Source organism: Punica granatum, unplaced genomic scaffold (genome assembly GCF_007655135.1).
Source record: "Punica granatum isolate Tunisia-2019 unplaced genomic scaffold, ASM765513v2 Contig00048, whole genome shotgun sequence".
NCBI classification, from domain to species: Eukaryota; Viridiplantae; Streptophyta; class Magnoliopsida; order Myrtales; family Lythraceae; genus Punica; species Punica granatum.
The window spans coordinates 22,910-28,909 of NW_022204058.1; the positions used below are offsets into that span (position 1 = coordinate 22,910).

At 47.5% G+C, this 6,000-nt stretch overlaps 17 non-coding genes and 1 pseudogene across 17 annotated transcripts; all 18 read right to left on the bottom strand.

Annotated features, from left to right (window-relative positions):
- Positions 1 to 33: 33 nt before the first annotated feature.
- Positions 34 to 152, bottom strand: LOC116189953. The gene has a single exon (XR_004152563.1). It is a non-coding gene; the product is annotated as a 5S ribosomal RNA (ribosomal RNA).
- Positions 153 to 370: 218 nt separating this feature from the next.
- Positions 371 to 487, bottom strand: LOC116189915. The gene has a single exon (XR_004152528.1). It is a non-coding gene; the product is annotated as a 5S ribosomal RNA (ribosomal RNA).
- Positions 488 to 737: 250 nt separating this feature from the next.
- On the bottom strand, positions 738 to 856 carry LOC116189899. The gene has a single exon (XR_004152512.1). It is a non-coding gene; the product is annotated as a 5S ribosomal RNA (ribosomal RNA).
- Positions 857 to 1,090: 234 nt separating this feature from the next.
- LOC116189897 lies at positions 1,091 to 1,209 on the bottom strand. Its single transcript, XR_004152510.1, has one exon. It is a non-coding gene; the product is annotated as a 5S ribosomal RNA (ribosomal RNA).
- A 221-nt stretch (positions 1,210 to 1,430) lies between these two features.
- Positions 1,431 to 1,549, bottom strand: LOC116189955. The gene has a single exon (XR_004152565.1). It is a non-coding gene; the product is annotated as a 5S ribosomal RNA (ribosomal RNA).
- Positions 1,550 to 1,770: 221 nt separating this feature from the next.
- On the bottom strand, positions 1,771 to 1,889 carry LOC116189956. Its single transcript, XR_004152566.1, has one exon. It is a non-coding gene; the product is annotated as a 5S ribosomal RNA (ribosomal RNA).
- Positions 1,890 to 2,108: 219 nt separating this feature from the next.
- On the bottom strand, positions 2,109 to 2,227 carry LOC116189944. The gene has a single exon (XR_004152554.1). It is a non-coding gene; the product is annotated as a 5S ribosomal RNA (ribosomal RNA).
- A 225-nt stretch (positions 2,228 to 2,452) lies between these two features.
- On the bottom strand, positions 2,453 to 2,571 carry LOC116189910. Its single transcript, XR_004152523.1, has one exon. It is a non-coding gene; the product is annotated as a 5S ribosomal RNA (ribosomal RNA).
- Positions 2,572 to 2,823: 252 nt separating this feature from the next.
- LOC116189969 lies at positions 2,824 to 2,942 on the bottom strand. The gene has a single exon (XR_004152578.1). It is a non-coding gene; the product is annotated as a 5S ribosomal RNA (ribosomal RNA).
- Positions 2,943 to 3,191: 249 nt separating this feature from the next.
- LOC116189898 lies at positions 3,192 to 3,310 on the bottom strand. The gene has a single exon (XR_004152511.1). It is a non-coding gene; the product is annotated as a 5S ribosomal RNA (ribosomal RNA).
- A 217-nt stretch (positions 3,311 to 3,527) lies between these two features.
- On the bottom strand, positions 3,528 to 3,646 carry LOC116189945. Its single transcript, XR_004152555.1, has one exon. It is a non-coding gene; the product is annotated as a 5S ribosomal RNA (ribosomal RNA).
- Positions 3,647 to 3,865: 219 nt separating this feature from the next.
- Positions 3,866 to 3,984, bottom strand: LOC116189946. The gene has a single exon (XR_004152556.1). It is a non-coding gene; the product is annotated as a 5S ribosomal RNA (ribosomal RNA).
- A 220-nt stretch (positions 3,985 to 4,204) lies between these two features.
- On the bottom strand, positions 4,205 to 4,323 carry LOC116189947. The gene has a single exon (XR_004152557.1). It is a non-coding gene; the product is annotated as a 5S ribosomal RNA (ribosomal RNA).
- A 218-nt stretch (positions 4,324 to 4,541) lies between these two features.
- Positions 4,542 to 4,659, bottom strand: LOC116189951. The gene has a single exon (XR_004152561.1). It is a non-coding gene; the product is annotated as a 5S ribosomal RNA (ribosomal RNA).
- A 224-nt stretch (positions 4,660 to 4,883) lies between these two features.
- On the bottom strand, positions 4,884 to 4,999 carry LOC116189893. Its single transcript, XR_004152506.1, has one exon. It is a non-coding gene; the product is annotated as a 5S ribosomal RNA (ribosomal RNA).
- Positions 5,000 to 5,217: 218 nt separating this feature from the next.
- On the bottom strand, positions 5,218 to 5,332 carry LOC116189919. Its single transcript, XR_004152532.1, has one exon. It is a non-coding gene; the product is annotated as a 5S ribosomal RNA (ribosomal RNA).
- Positions 5,333 to 5,556: 224 nt separating this feature from the next.
- Positions 5,557 to 5,675, bottom strand: LOC116189948. The gene has a single exon (XR_004152558.1). It is a non-coding gene; the product is annotated as a 5S ribosomal RNA (ribosomal RNA).
- Positions 5,676 to 5,895: 220 nt separating this feature from the next.
- LOC116189920 lies at positions 5,896 to 6,000 on the bottom strand (annotated as a pseudogene; the record flags this gene model as incomplete).

A 6,000-nucleotide genomic window follows, 5' to 3' on the forward strand; every position in this document is an offset into this window, starting at 1 on the left:
CATTTCCCGAGCAGCAAAAAAATTGAAAAAGGAGGGGTGCAACACGAGGACTTCCCTGGAGGTCACCCATCCTAGTACTACTCTCGCCCAAGCACGCTTAACTTCGGAGTTCTGATGGGATCCGGTGCATTAGTGCTGGTATGATCGCACCCGTCAACCTTTGCGCTCGAATTCACTTTGTTCCTCCGCAGAGCTAATGAAAAAAAAAGAATGTACAAATGAGCGCAGAAACGAAAGAAAAAATATCGAGTGCATTTCACCACGAAACTTAAGCCTTTTGCGAGTGAGCACGTGCCCAAAACATTAACCGTAACGATCGGATTCCCGTCCAACCTCTCGCCATTTCCCGAGCAGCAAAAAATTGAAAAGGAGGGTGCAACACGAGGACTTCCCAGGAGGTCACCCATCCTAGTACTACTCTCGCAAGCACGCTTAACTTCGGAGTTCTGATGGGATCCGGTGCATTAGTGCTGGTATGATCGTACCCGTCAACCTTTGCGCTCGAATTCACTGTTCCCTATCGTGTTTGCTTCTGGATGCCCTTTTCTCCGTAGAGCTAATGAAAAAAAAAATGCACAAATGAGCGCATAAACGAAAGAAAAAAATTATCGAGGGCATTTCACCACGAAACTTAAGCCTTTTGCGAGTGAGCACGTGCCCAAAACATTAACCGTAACGATCGGATTCCCGTCCAACCTCTCGCCATTTCCCGAGAAGCAAAAAAAATTGAAAAAGGATGGGTGCAACACGAGGACTTCCCAGTAGGTCACCCATCCTAGTACTACTCTCGCCCAAGCACGCTTAACTACGGAGTTCTGATGGGATCCGGTGCATTAGTGCTGGTATGATCGTACCCGTCAACCTTTGCGCTCGAATTCACTTTATTCCCTATCGTGTTTGCTTCCGGATGCCCTCTTCTCCGTAGAGCTAATGAAAAAAAAATGCACAAATGAGCGCAGAAACGAGTGCATTTCACCACGAACCTTAAGCCTTTTGCGAGTGAGCACGTGCCCAAAACATTAACCGTAACGATCGGATTCCCGTCCAACCTTTCGCCATTTCCCGAGCAGCAAAAAAAATTGAAAAAGGAGGGGCGCGACACGAGGACTTCCCAGGAGGTCACCCATCCTAGTACTACTCTCGCCCAAGCACGCTTAACTTCGGAGTTCTGATGGGATCCGGTGCATTAGTGCTGATATGATCGCACTGGTCAACCTTTGCGCTCGAATTCACATTGTTCCTCCGTAGAGCTAATGAAAAAAAAATGCACAAATGAGCGCAGAAACGAAAGAAAAAAAGTATCGAGTGCATTTCACCACGAACCTTAAGCCTTTTGCGAGTGAGCACGAGCCCAAAACATTAACCGTAACGATCGGATTCCCGTCCAACCTTTCGCCATTTCCCGAGCAGCAAAAAAAATTGAAAAAGGAGGGGTGCAACACGAGGACTTCCCAGGAGGTCACCCATCCTAGTACTACTCTCGCCCAAGCACGCTTAACTTCGGAGTTCTGATGGGATCCGGTGCATTAGTGCTGGTATGATCGCACCAGTCAACCTTTGCGCTCGAATTCACTTTGTTCCTCCGTAGAGCTAATGAAAAAAAAAAGTACAAATGAGCGCAGAAACGAAAGAAAAGAAGTATCGAGTGCATTTCACCACGAACCTTAAGCCTTTTGCGAGTGCGCACGAGCCCAAAACATTAACCGTAACGATCGGATTCCCGTCCAACCTTTCGCCATTTCCCGAGCAGCAAAAAAAATTGAAAAAGGAGGGGTGCAACACGAGGACTTCCCAGGAGATCACCCATCCTAGTACTACTCTCGCCCAAGCACGCTTAACTTCGGAGTTCTGATGGGATCCGGTGCATTAGTGCTGGTATGATCGCACCCGTCAACCTTTGCGCTCGAATTCACTTTGTTCCTCCGTAGAGCTAATGAAAAAAAAAAGAACAAATGAGCGCAGAAACGAAAGAAAAAAGTATCGAGTGCATTTCACACACGACCTTAAGCCTTTTGCGAGTGAGCACGAGCCCAAAACATTAACCGTAACGATCGGATTCCCGTCCAACCTCTCGCCATTTCCCGAGCAGCAAAAAAATTGAAAAAGGAGGGGTGCAACACGAGGACTTCCCAGGAGGTCACCCATCCTAGTACTACTCTCGCCCAAGCACGCTTAACTTCGGAGTTCTGATGGGATCCGGTGCATTAGTGCTGGTATGATCGCACCCGTCAACCTTTGCGCTCGAATTCACCTTGTTCCTCCGCAGAGCTAATGAAAAAAAAAAGAATGTACAAATGAGCGCAGAAACGAAAGAAAAAAAGTATCGAGTGCATTTCACCACGAAACTTAAGCCTTTTGCGAGTGAGCACGTGCCCAAAACATTAACCGTAACGATTGGATTCTCGTCCAACCTCTCGCCATTTCCCGAGCAGCAAAAAAAATTGAAAAAGGAGGGGTGCAACACGAGGACTTCCCAGTAGGTCACCCATCGTAGTACTACTCTCGCCCAAGCACGCTTAACTTCGGAGTTCTAATGGGATCCGGTGCATTAGTGCTGGTATGATAGTACCCGTCAACCTTTGCGCTCGAATTCACTTTGTTCCCTATCGTGTTTGCTTCTGGATGCCCTTTTCTCCGTAGAGCTAATGAAAAAAAAAATGCACAAATGAGCGCATAAACGAAAGAAAAAAATTATCGAGGGCATTTCACCACGAAACTTAAGCCTTTTGCGAGTGAGCACGTGCCCAAAACATTAACCGTAACGATCGGATTCCCGTCCAACCTCTCGCCATTTCCCGAGAAGCAAAAAAAATTGAAAAAGGAGGGGTGCAACACGAGGACTTCCCAGTAGGTCACCCATCCTAGTACTACTCTCGCCCAAGCACGCTTAACTTCGGAGTTCTGATGGGATCCGGTGCATTAGTGCTGGTATGATCGTACCCGTCAACCTTTGCGCTCGAATTCACTTTATTCCCTATCGTGTTTGCTTCCGGATGCCCTCTTCTCCGTAGAGCTAATGAAAAAAAATGCACAAATGAGCGCAGAAACGAAAGAAAAAAAGTATCGAGTGCATTTCACCACGAACCTTAAGCCTTTTGCGAGTGAGCACGTGCCCAAAACATTAACCGTAACGATCGGATTCCCGTCCAACCTTTCGCCATTTCCCGAGCAGCGAAAAAAATTGAAAAGGAGGGGCGCGACACGAGGACTTCCCAGGAGGTCACCCATCCTAGTACTACTCTCGCCCAAGCACGCTTAACTTCGGAGTTCTGATGGGATCCGGTGCATTAGTGCTGATATGATCGCACTGGTCAACCTTTGCGCTCGAATTCACTTGTTCCTCCGTAGAGCTAATGAAAAAAAAAAATGCACAAATGAGCGCAGAAACGAAAGAAAAAAATATCGAGTGCATTTCACGAACCTTAAGCCTTTTGCGAGTGAGCACGTGCCCAAAACATTAACCGTAACGATCGGATTCCCGTCCAACCTTTCGCCATTTCCCGAGCAGCAAAAAAATTGAAAAAGGAGGGGTGCAACACGAGGACTTCCCAGGAGGTCACCCATCCTAGTACTACTCTCGCCCAAGCACGCTTAACTTCGGAGTTCTGATGGGATCCGGTGCATTAGTGCTGGTATGATCGCACCCGTCAACCTTTGCGCTCGAATTCACATTGTTCCTCCGTAGAGCTAATGAAAAAAAAATGCACAAATGAGCGCAGAAACGAAAGAAAAAAGTATCGAGTGCATTTCACCACGAACCTTAAGCCTTTTGCGAGTGAGCACGTGCCCAAAACATTAACCGTAACGATCGGATTCCCGTCCAACCTTTCGCCATTTCCCGAGCAGCAAAAAAATTGAAAAAGGAGGGGTGCAACACGAGGACTTCCCAGGAGGTCACCCATCCTAGTACTACTCTCGCCCAAGCACGCTTAACTTCGGAGTTCTGATGGGATCCGGTGCATTAGTGCTGGTATGATCGCACCCGTCAACCTTTGCGCTCGAATTCACTTTGTTCCTCCGTAGCTAATGAAAAAAAAAGAATGTACAAATGAGCGCAGAAACGAAAGAAAAAAGTATCGAGTGCATTTCACCACGAAACTTAAGCCTTTTGCGAGTGAGCACGTGCCCAAAACATTAACCGTAACGATCGGATTCCCGTCCAACCTCTCGCCATTTCCCGAGCAGCAAAAAAATTGAAAAAGGAGGGGTGCAACACGAGGACTTCCCAGGAGGTCACCCATCCTAGTACTACTCTCGCCCAAGCACGCTTAACTTCGGAGTTCTGATGGGATCCGGTGCATTAGTGCTGGTATGATCGCACCCGTCAACCTTTGCGCTCGAATTCACTTTGTTCCTCCGTAGAGCTAATGAAAAAAAAAATGCACAAATGAGCGCAGAAACGAAAGAAAAAAATATCGAGTGCATTTCACCACGAACCTTAAGCCTTTTGCGAGTGAGCACGTGCCCAAAACATTAACCGTAACGATCGGATTCCCGTCCAACCTTCGCCATTTCCCGAGCAGCAAAAAAATTGAAAAGGAGGGGTGCAACACGAGACTTCCCAGGAGGTCACCCATCCTAGTACTACTCTCGCCCAAGCACGCTTAACTTCGGAGTTCTGATGGGATCCGGTGCATTAGTGCTGGTATGATCGCACCCGTCAACCTTTGCGCTCGAATTCACTTTGTTCCCCTCCGTAGAGCTAATGAAAAAAAAAAGAATGACAAATGAGCGCAGAAACGAAAGAAAAAAAGTATCGAGTGCATTTCACCACGAACTTAAGCCTTTTGCGAGTGAGCACGTGCCCAAAACATTAACCGTAACGATCGGATTCCCGTCCAACCTTCGCCATTTCCCGAGCAGCAAAAAAAATTGAAAAAGGAGGGGTGCAACACGAGGACTTCCCAGGTCACCCATCCTAGTACTACTCTCGCCCAAGCACGCTTAACTTCGGAGTTCTGATGGGATCCGGTGCATTAGTGCTGGTATGATCGCACCCGTCAACCTTTGCGCTCGAATTCACTTTGTTCCTCCGTAGAGCTAATGAAAAAAAAATGCACAAATGAGCGCAGAAACGAAAGAAAAAAGTATCGAGTGCATTTCACCACGAACCTTAAGCCTTTTGCGAGTGAGCACGTGCCCAAAACATTAACCGTAACGATCGGATTCCCGTCCAACCTTTCGCCATTTCCCGAGCAGCAAAAAAATTGAAAAAGAGGGGTGCAACACGAGGACTTCCCAGGAGGTCACCCATCCTAGTACTACTCGCCCAAGCACGCTTAACTTCGGAGTTCTGATGGATCCGTGCATTAGTGCGGATATGATCGCACCCGTCAACTTTTGCGCTCGAATTCACTTTGTTCCTCCGTAGAGCTAATGAAAAAAAAAAGAATGCACAAATGAGCGCAGAAACGAAAGAAAAAATTATCGATGGCATTTCACCACGAAACTTAAGCCTTTTGCGAGTGAGCACGTGCCCAAAACATTAACCGTAACGATCGGATTCCCGTCCAACCTCTCGCCATTTCCCGAGCAGCAAAAAAAATTGAAAAAGGAGGGGTGCAACACGAGGACTTCCCAGGAGGTCACCCATCCTAGTACTACTCTCGCCCAAGCACGCTTAACTTCGGAGTTCTGATGGGATCCGGTGCATTAGTGCTGGTATGATCGCACCCGTCAACCTTTGCGCTCGAATTCACTTTGTTCCTCCGTAGAGCTAATGAAAAAAAAAAATGCACAAATGAGCGCAGAAACGAAAGAAAAAAGTATCGAGTGCATTTCACCACGAAACTTAAGCCTTTTGCGAGTGAGCACGTGCCCAAACATTAACCGTAACGATCGGATTCCCGTCCAACCTCTCGCCATTTCCCGAGCAGCAAAAAAAATTGAAAAAGGAGGGTGCAACACGAGGACTTCCCAGAGGTCACCCATCCTAGTACTACTCTCGCCCAAGCACGCTTAACTTCGGAGTTCTGATGGGATCCGGTGCATTAGTGCTGG